Genomic DNA, 20,501 nt, shown 5'->3' on the forward strand with positions numbered 1-20,501 from the left:
TTTTAACGGACCTCTGAGACTATCCCAGTGCAGGTGCATTTATACGGAGACTTGATTACACACAGGTGGATTGTATTTATCATCATTAGTCATTTAGGTCAACATTGGATCGTTCAGAGATCCTCACTGAACATCTGGAGAGAGTTTGCTGCACTGAAAGTAAAGGGGCTGAATAATTTTGCTCACACAATTTTTCCGTTTTTGATTTGTTAAAAAAGTTTGAAATATCCAATAAATGTCGTTCCACTTCATGATTGTGTTCCACTTGTTGTTGATTCTTCACAGAAAAATACAGTTTTATATCTTTATGTTTGAAGCCTGAAACGTGGCAAAAGGTCGCAAAGTTCAAGGGGGCCGAATACTTTCGCAAGGCACTGTATATTGACCCATGAATCACATCAAGAGATTTAGTGGTTCAGGGTCTCTGGATTTAATGTACATTTGAATGTTTATACATTGCTATAATAAATGCCATTTAGCACACGTTTCTATCCAAAGTGGCTAAGTGATAAGTGCATTTCCTTATAGGGCCCCAGTGGGAATCAAACCCAGGATCTATTATGTCTATGTTCATCTTACTGTACTTTCTATTCTGTTGTTGTTTATGGTTCGTGTCGTGTCCTGTTTCCTGTCCGTTGTTTATTGTTCATGTCCTGTTTCCTGTCTGTTGTTGTTTATGGTTCGTGTCCTGTTTCCTGTCTGTTGTTTATTGTTCATGTCCTGTTTCCTGTCTGTTGTTGTTTATTGTTTATATTCTGTTTCCTGTCTATTGTTGTTTATTGTTCGTGTCCTGTTTCCTGTCTATTGTTGTTTATTGTTCGTGTCCTGTTTCCTGTCTGTTCTTGTTAGGACAAAGGGTCACATGGAAAATCAGTTTTTCCTCATTCTGGGTAAAACCAGGCTTATGTGGCCGAGTCTGTTCACTGGTAATCTACTGTCATTAGATGGAACCTTTCTCTCAAATCAATCAGTCCGGGAGACCGTTGACGGCGTTACGCTCAGAAGCCCTGTTCTCTCATCCAAGCCTTGTGTGGAATATCTCTCTTGGCTAAGCTGTCGTGTGTGTGTTCGTGTGTTCGTGTGTGTGTGTGTGTGTGTGTGTGTGTGTGTGTGTGTGTGTGTGTGTGCGTGCGTGCGCGTGCGCGCGTGCGTGTGTGTGTGTGTCCGTGTCCGGGATCAAACTATTTTGAATGGCTGGTATTGAATGATGTCATCCTCTGCATTTTAATCTTCTGCGAACTCAAAGGAAGAATCCTCCCACCAGCCACACAGCATGAAATTGCTTGTTTGCCAAAGGGCCTGTGTTTGACACAGAAGTCTCTGTACATTTGTCATCTCATGCTGCTGATGTCAAAATGGCTCCTACTTTGTTTTGTCATCCTGAACTCAAGGTTCATGCGTTCGAGGCTCATGATTTACCTTTCTGATCCTGACTGTAGTTATTTTCAAGGCAAAATATTAATCCGGTGAACATGTACAGTATAAGCTATTGATGGGCAGAGGAAGACATCTGTCAAGGTTTCTCGTGATTCAGGTAGCCTTTGCGTATAGGCATCATTACCATACTATAGAATTTGTATCCCCTGTGTAGCTCCATACATACGTCTGTTTTACCTCAAATTACCCACTATACTGTCCCATAAACATCACATCATAAACAATGGTACTTTTTGTTCGATACATTTATTTGGCGCGTTTGATTCAGAAATACACCGGTTCCAACTCACCCAACATGACTACAAATTATCTAATAAGTTACCTGTAAACTTTGTCCAAACATTTCAAACAACTTTCCTAATCCAACTTTAGGTATTTTAAAACAGGATAGACTGTGTTCAATAGTGGATAAAATGAAAGTGGACTAAGCTCCAGGTCACGCGCCCCAAACAAAACAGTCCACTTGGCTATACACCCAGAAAGGAAAGGGCTACTTCTTCATTTCTCAAAGGAAAAACATCAACCAATTTCTAATGGAAGCCATAGGAACTGCAAGCATATTTCTATTAAAATGGACTTGCCATAGAAAGCTAATGGAAAACAGATTGACCTCAAAACATTTTTCCCTGGATGGATTGTGCTCAGGATTTCGCCTGCCAAATCAGTTCTATTATACTCACAGACATTATTCAAACAGTTTTAGAAACTTCAGAGTGTTTTCTATCCAAATATACTAATAATATGCATATCCTAGCTTCTGGGCCTGAGTGGCGGGTAGTTTACTTTGGGCACGCTTTTCATCCGGACGTGAAAATACAGCCCCCTATCCCAGAGAGGTTTAACGTACTTTACAATGGAAGTAAACTATTCGAAGCAGCTGACGTCATAAATGTAAAACAGAAGAATATAGGAACAGGGCTTTGATTGGTCGGCTGAGGGCACCGTGATAGACTGTCAGGGCTTTGATTGGACCATAGGGTCAGCTGAGGACACCTGACAGACTGTCAGGGATTTGATTGGACCATAGGGTCAGCTGAGGACACCTGACAGACTGTCAGGGCTTTGATTGGACCATAGAGTCGGCTGAGGAAACAGTGACATACTGTCAGGGCTTTGATTGGACCATAGTGTTGGCTGAAGACACAGTGACATACTGTCAGGGCTTTGATTGGACCGTAGTGTCAGCTGAGGACACTGTGATGGACTGTCAGGGCTTTGATTGGACCGTAGTGTCAGCTGAGGATACCTGACAGACTGTCAGGGCTTTGATTGGATCATAGAGTCAGCTGAGGACACCTGACAGACGGTCAGGGCTTTGATTGGATCATAGAGTCAGCTGAGGACACCTGACAGACGGTCAGGGCTTTGATTGGATCATAGAGTCAGCTGAGGACACTGCGATAAACTGTCAGGGCTTTGATTGGACCATAGTTGAGGCTGATGACACCACAATAAACTGTCAGGGCTTTGATTGGACCATAGAGTCAGCTGAGGACACCTGACAGACGGTCAGGGCTTTGATTGGATCATAGTGTCAGCTGAGGACACCTGACAGACGGTCAGGGCTTTGATTGGACTGTCTAGTCTGCTCTCTGCAAAGCTTTCAGTTCTCTACCCCAGCTGTCTCCCTGAAACAAACATTTTTTTTTTACAGATGAGCTCTTAAAAACTTCTTTGGGATAGGGGGCAGCATTTTCACTTTTGGATGGATAGCGCCCAGAGTAAACTGCCTCCTACTCAGTCCCAGATGCTAATATATGCATATTATTATTAGTGTTGGATAGAAAACACTCTGACGTTTCTAAATCTGTTTGAATGATGTCTGTGAGTATAACAGAACTCATATGGCAGGCAAAAACCTGAGAAAAAATCCAAACAGGAAGCAGGAAATCTGAGGTTTGTAGTTTTTGAACTCAGCCCGAATTCACAGTGGGATATGGGTTATGTTGCACTTCCTAAGGCTTCCACTAGATGTCAACTGTCTTTAGAACGTTGTTTCAGGCTTCTTGTGTGAAGGGGGGCCGGATGGGAGCTGTTTGACTAAGGGGTCTGCCAGCAGCCTCGTTCTCACTCACACGCATTTCACATGAGAGGAATCTCTCGTTCCATTGCTTTTCTACAGACAATGGAATTCTCCGGTTGGAACAATATTGAACATTTATGATAAAACATCCTAAAGATTGATTCTATACTTAGTTTGACAAGTTTCTTCGATTGGACCTGAACGCACTTTTGGATTTGTTTACCAAACGCCCTAACAAAAGAAGCTATTTGGAGATAAATGGACATAAATGATGGACATTATCAAACAAAACAAGCATTTATTGTAGAACTGCGATTCCTGGGAGTGCATTCTGATGAAGATCATCAAAGATAAGTGAATATTTATAATGCTATTTATGACTAATGTTGACTGCGCAACATGGCGGATATTTATTTTGGCTGGTTTGGGCTCTGAGCGCCGTTCTCAGATTATGCTTTTTCCGTAAAGTTTTTTTGAAATCTGACACAGCGGTTGCATTAAGGAGAAGTGCATAACACTTGAATTTTCATCAACATTTATAATGAGTATTTCAGTGAATTCATGTGGCTCTCTGCAATATCACTGCATGTTTTGGAGCTATTGAACTTAACACACCAATGTAAAATAAGATTATAAATATAATATAAATATGAACTTTACCGAACAAAACATACATGTATTGTGTAACATGAAGTCCTATGAGTGTCATCTGATGAAGATCATCAACGGTTAGTGATTAATTTTATCTCTATTTGTGCTTTTTGTGACTCCTCTCTTTGGCTGGAAAAATGGCTGGGTTTTTCTGTGAGTTGGTGGTGACCTAACATAATCCTTTGTGGAGCTTTCGCTGTAAAGCATTTTTTAAATCAGACACTGTGGCTGGATTGACAAGAGTTTTATCTTTAAAATGGTGCCTAATCCTTGTATGTTTGAGAAATTTGATTTATGAGATTTCTCTTTGATTTGTAGTCCCCAGTCCTAGACCTAGTGCCTAATCCTTGTATGTTTGAGAAATTTGATTTATGAGATTTCTCTTTGATTTGTAGTCCCCAGTCCTAGACCTAGTTAATTTGACCAGTTTCTCACAGCAGAAAGATAATCCTGACAGCAACAGGAATTTTGAATTATAATGTGGATTTTAATTCATGGCAGTTTTTGTAGGGGTCTGACATTTTAAAGTGGAAGCCTTTTTAAACCTCGAACTGCAATTACTGAAGATAGTACACCTGTATGTGAAGCAACGGAAAGTTAACTCTTCGTCCACTTTCTGACCTTCCTGTGTTTGGATGCACCCTATTATCTATATGGTGCACTACATTAGACCATAGTCCATAAGGCTCCAAATTCAAAAGTCCATTAGGCTCCATATTCAATAGTCCATCAGACTCCATATTCAATAGTCCATTAGGCTCCATATTCAATAGTCCATTAGGCTCCATATTCAATAGTCCATCAGGCTCCATATTCAATAGTCCATCAGGCTCCATATTCAATAGTCCATTAGGCTCCATATTCAATAGTCCATTAGGCTCCATATTCAATAGTCCATCAGACTCCATATTCAATAGTCCATTAGGCTCCATATTCAATAGTCCATTAGGCTCCATATTCAATAGTCCATTAGGCTCCATATTCAATAGTCCATTAGGCTCCATATTCAATAGTCCATCAGGCTCCATATTCAATAGTCCATCAGGCTCCATATTCAATAGTCCATTAGGCTCCATATTCAATAGTCCATTAGGCTCCATATTCAATAGTCCATTAGGCTCCATATTCAATAGTCCATTAGGCTCCATATTCAATAGTCCATCAGGCTCTGTATTCAAAAGTCCATCAGGCTCCATATTCAATAGTCCGTGTGCGTGTGTGCGTGCGTGCGTGTGTGCGTGCAACTGAAACGACCACAGAACCAACCCCGTGGTTATGTTATCCCACCGTGACGTCTTTGTGTTTGGTTATGGATTGCTACATTATCCCTGGACCCTAAAGACACTAGAAGCTGTTTATGCATTATGTTAATTTCAGACCAGGAGAGACATAATTTAGCTCAATTAAACTATGTATTTTGTACAGTACAGTAGTAATAGTATTGTGTTATTGGCCTCAAGGAGTTAAAATATTATCCCTCCATGTAAGGAGGGAGGAGGGAGAGGGGAGAGGGGGAGGAGTAGAGAGGGGAGGAGGGAGAGGGGGAGGAGTAAAGAGGGGAGGAGGGAGAGGGGTAGTGGAGGAGAGGGGGAGGAGTAGAGGGGGAGGAGTAGAGGACAGAGGAGGAGAGAGAGGTAGAGGTTAGAGGAGGAGGGAGAGGTAGAGGAGAGAGGAGGAGGGAGAGGTAGAGGAGAGAGGAGGAGGGAGAGGTAGAGGAGAGAGGAGGAGAGCGAGGTAGAGGAGAGAGAGGTAGAGGAGAGAGGAGGAGGGAGAGGTAGAGGAGAGAGGAGGAGGGAGAGGTAGACGAGGGAGAGGTAGAGGAGGAGGGAGAGGTAGAGGAGGAGTGAGAGGTAGAGGAGGAGGGAGAGGTAGAGGAGGAGGGAGAGGTGGAGGATGGGGGAGAGGTAGAGGAGAGAGGAGGAGGGAGAGGTAGAGGAGAGAGGAGGAGGGAGAGGTAGAGGAGAGAGGATGGGGGAGAGGTAGAGGAGAGAGGAGGAGGGAGAGGTAGAGGAGAGAGGAGGAGGGAGAGGTAGAGGAGAGAGGAGGTTGGAGAGGTAGAGGAGGAGGGAGAGAGATGAGAGAGGAGGAGGGAGAGGTAGAGGAGAGAGGAGGAGGGAGAGATAGAGGAGGAGGGAGAGGTAGAGGAGGAGTGAGAGGTAGAGGAGGAGGGAGAGGTAGATGAGAGAGGAGGAGGGAGAGGTAGATGAGAGAGGAGGAGGGGGAGGTAGAGGAGAGAGGAGGAGGGAAGGTAGAGGAGGAGTGAGAGGTAGAGGAGGAGGGAGAGGTAGAGGAGGAGGGAGAGGTGGAGGATGGGGGAGAGGTAGAGGAGAGAGTAGGAGGGAGAGGTAGAGGAGAGAGGAGGAGGGAGAGGTAGAGGAGAGAGGATGGGGGAGAGGTAGAGGAGAGAGGAGGAGGGAGAGGTAGAGGAGAGAGGAGGAGGGAGAGGTAGAGGAGAGAGGAGGTTGGAGAGGTAGAGGAGGAGGGAGAGAGATGAGAGAGGAGGAGGGAGAGGTAGAGGAGAGAGGAGGAGGGAGAGATAGAGGAGGAGGGAGAGGTAGAGAGAGAGGAGGAGGGAGAGGTAGAGGAGAGAGGAGGAGGGAGAGGTAGAGGAGGGAGAGGTAGAGGAGGAGGGAGAGTTAGAGGAGAGAGGAGGAGGGAGAGGTAGAGGAGAGAGGAGGAGGGAGAGGTAGAGGAGAGTGGAGGAGGGAGAGATAGAGGAGAGATAAGGAGGGAGAGGTAGAGGAGGAGAGAGAGGTAGAGGAGAGAGGAGGAGGGAGAGGTAGAGGAGAGAGGAGGAGGGAGAGGTAGAGGAGGAAGAGGTAGAGGAGGAAGAGGTAGAGGAGAGAGGAGGAGGGAGAGGTAGAGGTAGAGGAGAGAGAAGGAGGGAGAGGTAGAGGAGGAGGGGGAGGTAGAGGAGAGAGAAGGAGGGAGAGGTATAGGAGAGAGGAGGAGGGAGAGGTAGAGGAGAGAGGAGGAGGGAGAGGTAGAGGAGAGAGGAGGAGGTAGAGGTAGAGGAGGAGGGAGAGGTAGAGGAGAGAGGAGGAGGGAGAGGTAGAGGAGAGAGGAGGAGGGAGAGGGAGAGGAGGAGGGTATGTTTGAATGTTTTATTCATAACCTGTAGCAGGGTTTCCAGTTAACTGAGATTAGATCTGTTAAGTCATTTGTTAAATTGTACAACAGGATAAGTCTGTGTAAATTTGCATGCATGGTTTAGCTAGCTGCACGGCTGGCTTGATGTTTACATATGTACATCTCGGAGGTGTGTGTGTGTGTGTGTGTGTGTGTGTGTGTGTGTGTGTGTGTGTGTGTGTGTGTGTGTGTGTGTGTGTGTGTGTGTGTGTGTGTGTGTGTGTGTGTGTGTGTGTGTGTGTGTGTGTGTGTGTGTGTGTGTGTGTGTGTGTGTGTGTGTGTGACAAACAGTGTTACCATGGTAAATATTGGACCTTTATTTAGTTTTGTTGTTATCTCAGTGGACTTCTTGAAGTTTTCACACTTCAAAAAAATGTCAAAATCTGAGTGAAGAAATGTCTAGTTCGAGTCGCGTTTGAGCTGAGAGGAATTGTAATGTACTAACTACATCAACCATTGAACATGTAAAAAAATATATATATAAATAATGTATACAACACAATTGGATTAGATATTCTCTGCTTGGTCTACAGCATTTGAACCTAATCACGGTTGGTCCTGGATGGTCCTGGATGGTCCTGGTTGGTCCTGGTTGGTCCTGGATGGTCCTGGATGGTCTTGGTCCTGGATGGTCCTGGTTGGTCCTGGTTGGTCCTGGATGGTCTTGGTCCTGGATGGTCCTGGTTTGTCCTGGATGGTCCTGGATGGTCCTGGATGGTCCTGGATGGTCCTGGTTGGTCCTGGTTGGTCCTGGATGGTCCTGGATGGTCTTGGTCCTGGATGGTCCTGGTTGGTCCTGGTTGGTCCTGGATGGTCTTGGTCCTGGATGGTCCTGGTTGGTCCTGGATGGTCCTGGATGTTCCTGGATGTTCCTGGATGGTCCTGGTTGGTCCTGGATGTTCCTGGATGGTCCTGGATGGTCCTGGATGGTCCTGGATGGTCCTGGATGTTCCTGGATGGTCCTGGTTGGTCCTGGATGGTCCTGGATGGTCCTGGTTGGTCCTGGATGGTCCTGGTTGGTCCTGGATCCTTTAATTTCAACCCTCAACCATCCTCTCGGGTCAGAAGTTCAGGTTAAGTGTGTTTGACTTTTACTTAAGGATCTGATTTCAGGAACACTATAAGGGTTCTAATTTCAGGAACACTATAAGGGTTCTATTTCAGGAACAATATAAGGGTTCTATTTCAGGAACACTATAAGGGTTCTATTTCAGGAACACTATAAGGGTTCTATTTCAGGAACACTATAAGGGTTCTATTTCAGGAACACTATAAGGGTTCTATTTCAGGAACACTATAAGGGTTAAATTTCAGGAACACTATAAGGGTTCTATACAAAATTCAAATGTGTATTCCTATCAAGCAATAAAGGGACATTTATATTTTTTCACCCCCGCCCTCCTACCCACCCACCCGCCCTCCTACCCACCCGCCCACCCGCCCACCTGCCCACCCACCCACCCGCCCTCCTACCCACCCACCCACACACCCACCCACCCTCCCACCCGCCATCCTACCCACCCACCCACCCGCCCACCCACCCGCCCACTCACCCACCCGCCCTCCTACCCACCCACCCACCCACCCACCAACCCACCCCACACATTCCGCAGGCTATTCAATATTCAACCTTTTACTCCAGAGTTTGTTTATATGGATTGGAAGATGTTTACAGAAGGCAATTTATGGAACCGCAACCCTAAACCAATCACTTTGTACCCATCAAACCCAAATCTAACCCAATCAATTTGTATCCTAGCAACCCCAACCCTAAACCAATCAATTTGTACCCATCAAACCCAAATCTAACCCAATCACTTTGTATCCTAGCAACCCCAACCCTAAACCAATCAATTTGTACCCATCAAACCCAAATCTAACCGAATCACTTTGTATCCTAGCAACTCCAACCCGAAACCAATCAATTTGTACCCATCAAACCCAAATCTAACCCAATCACTTTGTATCCTAGCAACCCCAACCCTAAACCAATCAATTTGTACCCAACAAACCCAAATCTAACCCAATCACTTTGTATCCTAGCAACCCCAACCCTAAACCAATCCATTTGTACCCATCAAACCCAAACCTAACCCAATCGCTTTGTATCCTAGCAACCCCAACCCTAAACCAATCCATTTGTACCCATCAAACCCAAATCTAACCCAATCACTTTGTATCCTAGCAACCCCAACCCTAAACCAATACATTTGTACCCATCAAACCCAAATCTAACCCAATCACTTTGTATCCTAGCAACCCCAACCCTAAACCAATCAATTTGTACCCATCAAACCCAAATCTAACCCAATCACTTTGTATCCTAGCAACCCCAACCCTAAACCAATCCATTTGTACCCATCAAACCCAAATCTAACCCAATCACTTTGTATCCTAGCAACCCCAACCCTAAACCAATCAATTTGTACCCATCAAACCCAAATCTAACCCAATCACTTTGTATCCTAGCAACCCCAACCCTAAACCAATCCATTTGTACTCATCAAACCCAAATCTAACCCAATCACTTTGTATCCTAGCAACCCCAACCCTAAACCAATCAATTTGTACCCAACAAACCCAAATCTAACCCAATCACTTTGTATCCTAGCAACCCCAACCCTAAACCAATCAATTTGTACCTATCAAACCCAAATCTAACCCAATCACTTTGTATCCTAGCAACCCCAACCCTAAACCAATCCATTTGTACCCATCAAACCCAAATCTAACCCAATCACTTTGTATCCTAGCAACCCCAACCCTAAACCAATACATTTGTACCCATCAAACCCAAATCTAACCCAATCACTTTGTATCCTAGCAACCCCAACCCTAAACCAATCAATTTGTACCCATCAAACCCAAATCTAACCCAATCACTTTGTATCCTAGCAACCCCAACCCTAAACCAATCCATTTGTACCCATCAAACCCAAATCTAACCCAATCACTTTGTATCCTAGCAACCCCAACCCTAAACCAATCCATTTGTACCCATCAAACCCAAATCTAACCCAATCACTTTGTATCCTAGCAACCCCAACCCTAAACCAATCCATTTTTACCCATCAAACCCAAATCTAACCCAATCACTTTGTATCCTAGCAACCCCAACCCTAATCCAATCACTTTGTATCCTAGCAACCCCAACCCTAATCCAATCACTTTGTATCCTAGCAACCCCAACCCTAATTCAGTCACTTCGTATCCTAGCAACCCCAACCCTAATCCAATCACTTCGTATCCTAGCAACCCCAACGCTCATCCAATCGCTTTGTACCCACCTCGTTATTTTTTAGAGGGCTCCAAATGTTTACGGTAGCTGTTTTTGCTCTTTTCAGAGGGAAAGTTGGTCCCTGGGGTTCCTGCTTGGCCGTCTGTAAACATGAGCCACAGCCAAGAATACGACTGACACCGTACCCTATTAACTGTAGGGCGCTCATTGTGAACGGGGTAAAAGTAGTGCTCTACACAGGGACATAACAGGGCAAGCAGGGCTGACTCTCAGGCAGACTGAGGCCGTTGGTATGTAAGTGGACAGTCCTTTCTGTTGTTCTCTCAGCCTCAGACTAACTTCCTCTTGTTTCCCCACCACCATCCTCTCTGTTGTCTTTACCATGTATCTCTTGTTTGACCACGGGAGCTGAATTGGCCTGAGAGCCTGGTGAGAGCCTCCTCCCCTCATCTTCTCCTCCCCTCATCTTCTCCTATTCTCCTCTTCTCCTTCCCTCGTCTTCTCCTCCCCTCTTCCCCTCGTCTTCATCTCCCCTCACCTTCTTCTCCCCTCCTCCTCTGTTCTTTCTCCTCCCTACTCCCCCCCCCCCCCCCTCAAACACACTTCCCAGCTGCCGGTAGGTAATTACTGTATGTCTGTTCCTAGTCCCAGTATGCTCCCAGAGTTCTCTCGCAGGTTGTCTTCTGACTAATGACGCTTTAGTGTTTATAGACGCTGGCTGGTGAGGGTTTATTCAACTTAATGTCGTGGTAGATTCACCACCTGTTTGCTTCTGTCTCGTCTCCTGACACCCTTAACATCTAAATGGAGTATGATGCATGGATCAATCTACAACCTTCATTTTTATTAATAAAAACATTGTACAAATGTACATTTACAGTAATGTGGTAGCAAGGTTTTATGGATATTTTCCATGGCTTTGGATGTTTTTGCATGGCTTATAAAAGTTAGTGTATATTTGTGAGAAAAAGTATTGCAGCATGAATATGACATTGTTTATATTCCACACTGTAGCCATTTCCTTCCGTTAGGACTAACTAGTGTCTATACACCACACTGTAGCCATTTCCTTCCGTTAGGACTAACTAGTGTCTATACACCACACTGTAACAAGGATAGTTAAACAAACACAGACACACACACACAGAGAGAGACAGCACTAACACAGATGGACAGATGAGTCTGTGGTCTCTCTGATTGACTTTACTGACAGGCCCTATCGTGTGTGTGTGTGTGTGTGTGTGTGTGTGTGTGTGTGTGTGTGTGTGTGTGTGTGTGTGTGTGTGTGTGTGTGTGTGTGTGTGTGTGTGTGTGTGTGTGTGTGTGTGTGTGTGTGTGTGTGTGTGTGTGTGTGTGTGTGTGTGTGTGTGTGTGTGTGTGTGTGTGTGTGTGTGTGTGGAAGCTCCACAGAAGTCAGCAGGGGATCAATCCTGTTTACGTCAGTTTGGAAGAACACTGTGTCACCATGCTGGGTTGCGGCAGCTGGAGAAAACACACACAGGTACAATAAACACATGACTGTCTCCTTCTCATCCAGTTGCTGCTGTGTGAGAGAACAGTGTTATAGACCTGGGACCCTCCTAACCATGTCTCTGTCCCCCTCCTAACCATGTCTCTGTCCCCCTCCTAACCATGTCTCTGTCCCCCTCCTAACCATGTCTCTGTCCCCCACCTAACCATGTCTCTGTCCCCCTCCTAACCATGTCTCTGTCCCCCTCCTAACCATGTCTCTGTCCCCCTCCTAACCATGTCTCTGTCCCCCTCCTAACCATGTCTCTGTCCCCCTCCTAACCATGTCTCTGTCCCCCTCCCAACCATGTCTCTGTCCCCCTCCCAACCATGTCTCTGTCCCCCTCCTAACCATGTCTCTGTCCCCCTCCTAACCATGTCTCTGTCCCCCTCCTAACCATGTCTCTGTCCCCCTCCTAACCATGTCTCTGTCCCCCTCCCAACCATGTCTCTGTCCCCCTCCTAACCATGTCTCTGTCCCCCTCCTAACCATGTCTCTGTCCCCCTCCTAACCATGTCTCTGTCCCCCTCCTAACCATGTCTCTGTCCCCCTCCTAACCATGTCTCTGTCCCCCACCTAACCATGTCTCTGTCCCCCTCCTAACCATGTCTCTGTCCCCCTCCTAACCATGTCTCTGTCCCCCTCCCAACCATGTCTCTGTCCCCCTCCTAACCATGTCTCTGTCCCCCTCCTAACCATGTCTCTGTCCCCCTCCTAACCATGTCTCTGTCCCCCTCCCAACCATGTCTCTGTCCCCCTCCTAACCATGTCTCTGTCCCCCTCCCAACCATGTCTCTGTCCCCCTCCTAACCATGTCTCTGTCCCAGACCCTCCTAACCATGTCTCTGTCCCCCTCCTAACCATTTCTCTGTCCCCCTCCTAACCATGTCTCTGTCCCCCTCCTAACCATGTCTCTGTCCCCCTCCCAACCATGTCTCTGTCCCCCTCCTAACCATGTCTCTGTCCCCCTCCCAACCATGTCTCTGTCCCCCTCCCAACCATGTCTCTGTCCCCCTCCTAACCATGTCTCTGTCCCCCTCCTAACCATGTCTCTGTCCCCCTCCTAACCATGTCTCTGTCCCCCTCCTAACCATGTCTCTGTCCCAGACCCTCCTAACCATGTCTCTGTCCCCCTCCTAACCATGTCTCTGTCCCCCTCCTAACCATGTCTCAACACAATACAATACAACACAACACAACACAATACAACACAATACAATACAACACAATACAACACAATACAATACAATACAACACAATACAACACAATACAATACAACACAATACAACACAATACAATACAATACAATACAACACAATACAATACAATACAATACAACACAATACAACACAACACAATACAACACAACACAATACAATACAATACAATACAACAAAACACAATAGAAATGGAATAGCTCTAACAAACTCTCACATCAGATCAGAGCATGCTGCTTACAATCAGAATGAAAACAGATCAGTTGGGAGTTAGACAAGTCTTCTATGGTAACATCAGTCCGTCAGGTTCTATCTTAGAACCGATGCGGTTCCCGTTCCAGTACACACATGGTTCTGATCCGAGTGCCGTGCATAGGACACGTCCCACATGACAACGTAATCCCATCGCAGTCCACTACGTTTGACCAGGGCCCATAGGTCCGTGTATAAAATGAATGCGTGGTTAAGGGAATAGTTACCATTTGGGTGCACTGTTACACTGTGTTGAGTGACACCAGGGTGGGGTGGGGGTGTGGGCTGTGTGTGGGGGAGGGGGGGGGGTCTAGAGGTGCTAGCCTAGAGGCTCTTCTTTGTGTGGTCAGTGTCAGTTTACCAGAAGTAATGTGGGGCTCGTCTTGGCTGGAACAACAGACTGGAAAGAGTTAGGTTAGCCAGGCATACCCTGGTCACCCAAGTGGGGTTGCCATGGTGAGTTAAGTGGGCTGCATTCCTCTGAATTCCAGAGTGTTAGTTGACGTTTGGTTTGAGGGTTTCTGACGCTTGGGGGGGGGGGTCTCCCAATTGTGAAAGAAAAGCGAGAATGATTTATAGAGGGCATGACAGAGAGGACAGAGAAGGTTAAACGCCATTGAGAACTGAATGAAACACCGTTTCCCACACTGTGGGAGAACACTTATCATGACGGGGATGGTCATAGACAATGACCCGTTTTAAAAGTTGGGTAATCTTTGTTTGAGGACAGGAGGACCACCATGCTTGACCCACCCTGTGAGGACCCAGATTAATAATTTAGTCACTTATTCGGGGGGGACGGGGACGGGGACGGGGGACCGGTAGCTTAGAATTTAGAGAAGTGAGCCAGCAACCATAGGGATGCCAGTCCCTGGTCAAATCCCTGGTCTGACTGGACAAATCTGTCAGAAAGTGAGCCAACAACTGCATGGCTGCTTGTATCAAATCCTGGAAAATAATGTAATATTATTCATTCATTCATCAATCGTTCATTCATTCATGTATCTCAGCATCCATTCTACCATTCAGTTTGACTTCTCTAAAGGCACAGTACTCTCCTCCTGACCCAGGCTGTGATGTAACCTGTTTTAATGTAATCTTCTGACCCAGGCTGTGATTTAACCTGTTTTATTGTAATCTCCTGACCCAGGCTGTGATTTAACCTGTTTTAATGTAATCTTCTGACCCAGGCTGTGATGTAACCTGTTTTATTGTAATCTCCTGACCCAGGCTGTGATTTAACCTGTTTTATTGTAATCTCCTGACCCAGGCTGTGATTTAACCTGTTTTATTGTAATCTCCTGACCCAGGCTGTGATTTAACCTGTTTTATTGTAATCTCCTGACCCAGGCTGTGATTTAACCTGTTTTATTGTAATCTCCTGACCCAGGCTGTGATTTAACCTGTTTTATTGTAACAATCAGTAGGTAATTCCTCACTAGACCGTCCTGACCTGATTCTGATCCCTCAATGTAAACAGTCTCTGATGTAACACAACCTAATGAGCAAATTAGCTACTTGGCTTTAAAGAATTTTGGAATGTGGAATTTTTCCTTTGAATGAGAACGAAGCTGTATTTGTCAGAAAGCTGTGTGTGAAGGGCAAGACACCTACCTACCTCAGAGGAGGAGCTTAGAATCTCTCTGTTCGTCTTTTAGATTCTACTTCCAGTTAGTTCTGGAATGTTTCCTGTTCTAGAACTAGAACCACTGAGCCAAAAGGAAAGGAATCCAAGATGGAAATGCCCAAATGGTGACATAGACAGTCAGACTTAGACCCCTGCAGTTCCAACAGAATATGTGGAAGTATGGATTGGAATGTGAGTGATTTATAATGGATCCATTTGGGGGCTTTTTTTAAGGCCTATTGTTTTACTGACATTTCACTCCTACCTTGTACTTGATTGAATTAAGGTCACTAATTAGTAAGGAACTCCCCACATCTGGTTGTCTAGGTCTTAATTGAATGAAAAAAAAAGAAAACCTGCAGACACTAGGCCCTCCATGGAATGAGTTTGACACACCTTATCGAAAGCATAGTGTTTTTTTTTAAAGGATTGGAATGAAAGGAATCTGTTTTACAGATGTGCATCTTCTAGATCTTCTTACTGTAAATGTAATACTGAAAACACTGCATCCAGACCCAATTCATACTTGGTTGATGGCTTTTGGTTCGCCGTACATTGGTCAAAATGGCTGCCACATAATTGTCAGGTACATTGGTCAAAATGGCTGCCACAAAATTGTCAGGTACATTGGTCAAAATGGCTGCCACATAATTGGCAGGTACATTGGTCAAAATGGCTGCCACATAATTGGCAGGTACATTGGTCAAAATGGCTGCCACATAATTGTCAGGTACATCGGTCAAAATGGCTGCCACGTAATTATCAGGTACATCGGTCAAAATGGCTGCCACGTAATTGGCAGGTACATTGGTCAAAATGGCTGCCACATAATTGTCAGGTACATCGGTCAAAATGGCTGCCACGTAATTATCAGGTACATTGGTCAAAATGGCTGCCACATAATTGGCAGGTACATTGGTCAAAATGGCTGCCACATAATTGGCAGGTACATTGGTCAAAATGGCTGCCACTTAATTGGCAGGTACATTGGTCAAAATGGCTGCCACATAATTGGCAGGTACATTGGTCAAAATGGCTGCCACATAATTGGCAGGTACATATCGGTCAAAATGGCTGCCACGTAATTGTCAGGTACATTGGTCAAAATGGCTGCCACATAATTGGCAGGTACATTGGTCAAAATGGCTGCCACATAATTGGCAGGTACATATCGGTCAAAATGGCTGCCACGTAATTGTCAGGTACATTGGTCAAAATGGCCGCCACATAATTGGCAGGTACATTGGTCAAAATGGCTGCCACGTAATTGTCAGGTTTGGCAAAATGGCCGCCACATTGGGTACATTGGTCAAAATGGCTGCCACATAATTGGCAGGTACATTGGTCAAAATGGCTGCCACGTAATTGGCAGGTACATTGGTCAAAATGGCTGCCACATAATTGTCAGGTACATCGGTCAAAATGGATGCCACGTAATTATCAGGTACATATCGGTCAAAATGGCTGCCACGTAATTGTCAGGTACATTGGTCAAAATGGCCGCCACATAATTGGCAGGTACATTGGTCAAAATGGCTGCCACATAATTGTCAGGTACATTGGTCAAAATGGCTGCCACGTAATTGTCAGGTACATTGGTCAAAATGGCTGCCACATAATTGTCAGGTACATTGGTCAAAATGGCTGCCACATAATTGGCAGGTACATTGGTCAAAATGGCTGCCACGTAATTGGCAGGTACATTGGTCAAAATGGCTGCCACATAATTGGCTGCTAGATTCTATTAATAGGGCAGCAGAGTTAAAGGGGGTCCATGCAGGCTACTAAGTGTTGTGTAATTGGAGTGGATGGATGGATGAAATCAGGGGCGATGTCACAAATGGCTGCCACATAAGTGCACTACTTTTGACCAGGGCGCATAGTGAATAGGGCTCTGGTCAACAGTAGTGTTCTATATAGGGAATAGGGCTCTGGTCAACAGTAGTGTACTATATAGGGAATAGGGCTCTGGTCAACAGTAGTGTACTATATAGGGAATAGGGCTCTGGTCAACAGTAGTGTACTATATAGGGAATAGGGCTCTGGTCAACAGTAGTGTACTATATAGGGAATAGGGCTCTGGTCAACAGTAGTGCACTATATAGGGAATAGGGCTCTGGTCAACAGTAGTGTACTATATAGGGAATAGGGCTCTGGTCAACTGTAGTGTACTATATAGGGAATAGGGCTCTGGTCAACAGTAGTGTACTATATAGGGAATAGGGCTCTGGTCAACAGTAGTGTACTATATAGGGAATAGGGCTCTGGCCAACAGTAGTGTACTATATAGGGAATAGGGCTCTGGTCAACAGTAGTGCACTATATAGTGAATAGGGCTCTGGTCAACAGTCGTGTTCTATATAGGGAATAGGGCTCTGGTCAACCGTAGTGCACTATAAAGGGAATAGGGCTCTGGTCAACAGTAGTGTCCTATATAGGGAATAGGGCTCTGGTCAACAATAGTGCACTATATCGGGAATAGGGCTCTGGTCAACAGTAGTGTTCTATATAGGGAATAGGGCTCTGGTCAACAGTAGTGTTCTATATAGGGAATAGGGCTCTGGTCAACAGTAGTGCACTATATCGGGAATAGGGCTCTGGTCAACAGTAGTGTTCTATATAGGGAATAGGGCTCTGGTCAACAGTAGTGTACTATATAGGGAATAGGGCTCTGGTCAACAGTAGTGCACTATATAGGGAATAGGGCTCTGGTCAACAGTAGTGTTCTATATAGGGAATAGGGCTCTGGTCAACAGTAGTGTACTATATAGGGAATAGGGCTCTGGTCAACAGTCATGTACTATATAGGGAATAGGGCTCTGGTCAACAGTAGTGTACTATATAGGGAATAGGGCTCTGGTAAACAGTAGTGCACTATATAGGGAATAGGGCCCTGGTTTAAAGTAGTGTACTATATAGGGAATAGGGCTCTGGTCAACAGTAGTGTACTATATAGGGAATAGGGCTCTGGTCAACAGTAGTGGTTTAAAGTAGTGTACTATATAGGGAATAGGGCTCTGGTCAACAGTAGTGTACTATATAGGGAATAGGGCTCTGGTCAACAGTAGTGTTCTATATAGGGAATAGGGCTCTGGTCAACAGTAGTGTTCTATATAGGGAATAGGGCTCTGGTCAACAGTAGTGTACTATATAGGGAATAGGGCTCTGGTCAACAGTAGTGCACAATTACGGAATAGGGCTCTGGTCAACAGTAGTGCACTATATAGGGAATAGGGCTCTGGTCAACAGTAGTGTACTATATAGTGAATAGGGCTCTGGTCAACAGTAGTGTACTATATTGTGAATAGGGCTCTGGTCAACAGTAGTGTTCTATATAGGGAATAGGGAGCCATTCACACCTGGAAAAGCTGCCTTTGAAAAGACTACAGGACTACTAAACAGACAGCCATAAGGACTACAGGACTACCAAACAGACAGCCATAAGGACTACAGGACTACTAAACAGACAGCCATCAGGACTACAGGACTACTAAACAGACAGCCATAAGGACTACAGGACTACTAAACAGACAGCCATCAGGACTACAGGACTACTAAACAGACAGCCATCAGGACTACAGGACTACTAAACAGACAGCCATAAGGACTACAGGACTACTAAACAGACAGCCATCAGGACTACAGGACTACTAAACAGACAGCCATAAGGACTACAGGACTACTAAACAGACAGCCACACATCACACAACACTCTCTCTCTGGAATCACCTCTCTTTACAATGTCTGATAAATGACTTAGTGGTGGTTATGGTTATCGTGCCACGTGTGCTTTTAAAATTCTGCGGTGTGTTTTATAATTCTGCGGTTGGCATCCGTCCCACCCTGATCTATAAACATACTATACTGCAGCATCTGCAGACCAGCTACAGGTGAAGGGAGAAGATCTATAAACATACTGTACTGCAGCATCTGCAGACCAGCTACAGGTGAAGGAAGAAGATCTATAAACATACTATACTGCAGCATCTGCAGACCAGCTACAGGTGAAGGAAGAAGATCTATGAAGGAAGAAGATCTATAAACATACTATACTGCAGCATCTGCAGACCAGCTACAGGTGAAGGAAGAAGATCTATAAACATACTGTACTGCAGCATCTGCAGACCAGCTACAGGTGAAGGGAGAAGATCTATAAACATACTATACTGCAGCATCTGCAGACCAGCTACAGGTGAAGGAAGAAGATCTATAAACATACTGTACTGCAGCATCTGCAGACCAGCTACAGGTGAAGGAAGAAGATCTATAAACATACTGTACTGCAGCATCTGCAGACCAGCTACAGGTGAAGGGAGAAGATCTATAAACATACTGTACTGCAGCATCTGCAGACCAGCTACAGGTGAAGGAAGAAGATCTATAAACATACTATACTGCAGCATCTGCAGACCAGCTACAGGTGAAGGAAGAAGATCTATAAACATACTATACTGCAGCATCTGCAGACCAGCTACAGGTGAAGGAAGAAGATCTATAAACATACTGTACTGCAGCATCTGCAGACCAGCTACAGGTGAAGGGAGAAGATCTATAAACATACTATACTGCAGCATCTGCAGACCAGCTACAGGTGAAGGAAGAAGATCTATAAACATACTGTACTGCAGCATCTGCAGACCAGCTACAGGTGAAGGAAGAAGATCTATAAACATACTGTACTGCAGCATCTGCAGACCAGCTACAGGTGAAGGGAGAAGATCTATAAACATACTGTACTGCAGCATCTGCAGACCAGCTACAGGTGAAGGAAGAAGATCTATAAACATACTGTACTGCAGCATCTGCAGACCAGCTACAGGTGAAGGAAGAAGATCTATAAACATACTGTACTGCAGCATCTGCAGACCAGCTACAGGTGAAGGAAGAAGGGGAAAACATACACACTTAGTAAAAAGGGTTCCCGAAAGGGTTTATTTGGCTGTCTCCGTAGGAGAAAGCTTTTTAGTTCCAGGTAGAACCTTTTTGGGTTCCACGTAGAACCCTCTGTGGAAAGGGTTCTACATGGAACCCAAAAGGGTTCTACCTGGAACCAAAAAGGTTTACTTCAAAGGGTTCTCTATGAGGACAGCCAAATCAACTTTTTAGGATCTAGATTGCAGCTTTAATTTCAAGAGTACATTATTATAAACGTCTAAAATGTATGGTAAAGACCAGCAAGCCAGGAAAACAAACCTGGGTCTCTGGCGTGAAAGGCAAGCACCCTATGCTTCGCGCCAATGGGGTTAACCCAATTGATGGGAATTGTAACATATCTCATACAGTGCATTTGGAAAGTATTCAGAAAACTTGACTTTTTTCACATTTTTTTATTTTTATTACAGCCTTATTCTAAAATGGATTAAATAATAAATAAATGTCCTTCATCAATCTACACACAATACCCTCATCATGACAA

Source organism: Oncorhynchus gorbuscha, linkage group LG05 (assembly GCF_021184085.1).
Source record: "Oncorhynchus gorbuscha isolate QuinsamMale2020 ecotype Even-year linkage group LG05, OgorEven_v1.0, whole genome shotgun sequence".
Classification (NCBI taxonomy): Eukaryota; Metazoa; Chordata; class Actinopteri; order Salmoniformes; family Salmonidae; genus Oncorhynchus; species Oncorhynchus gorbuscha.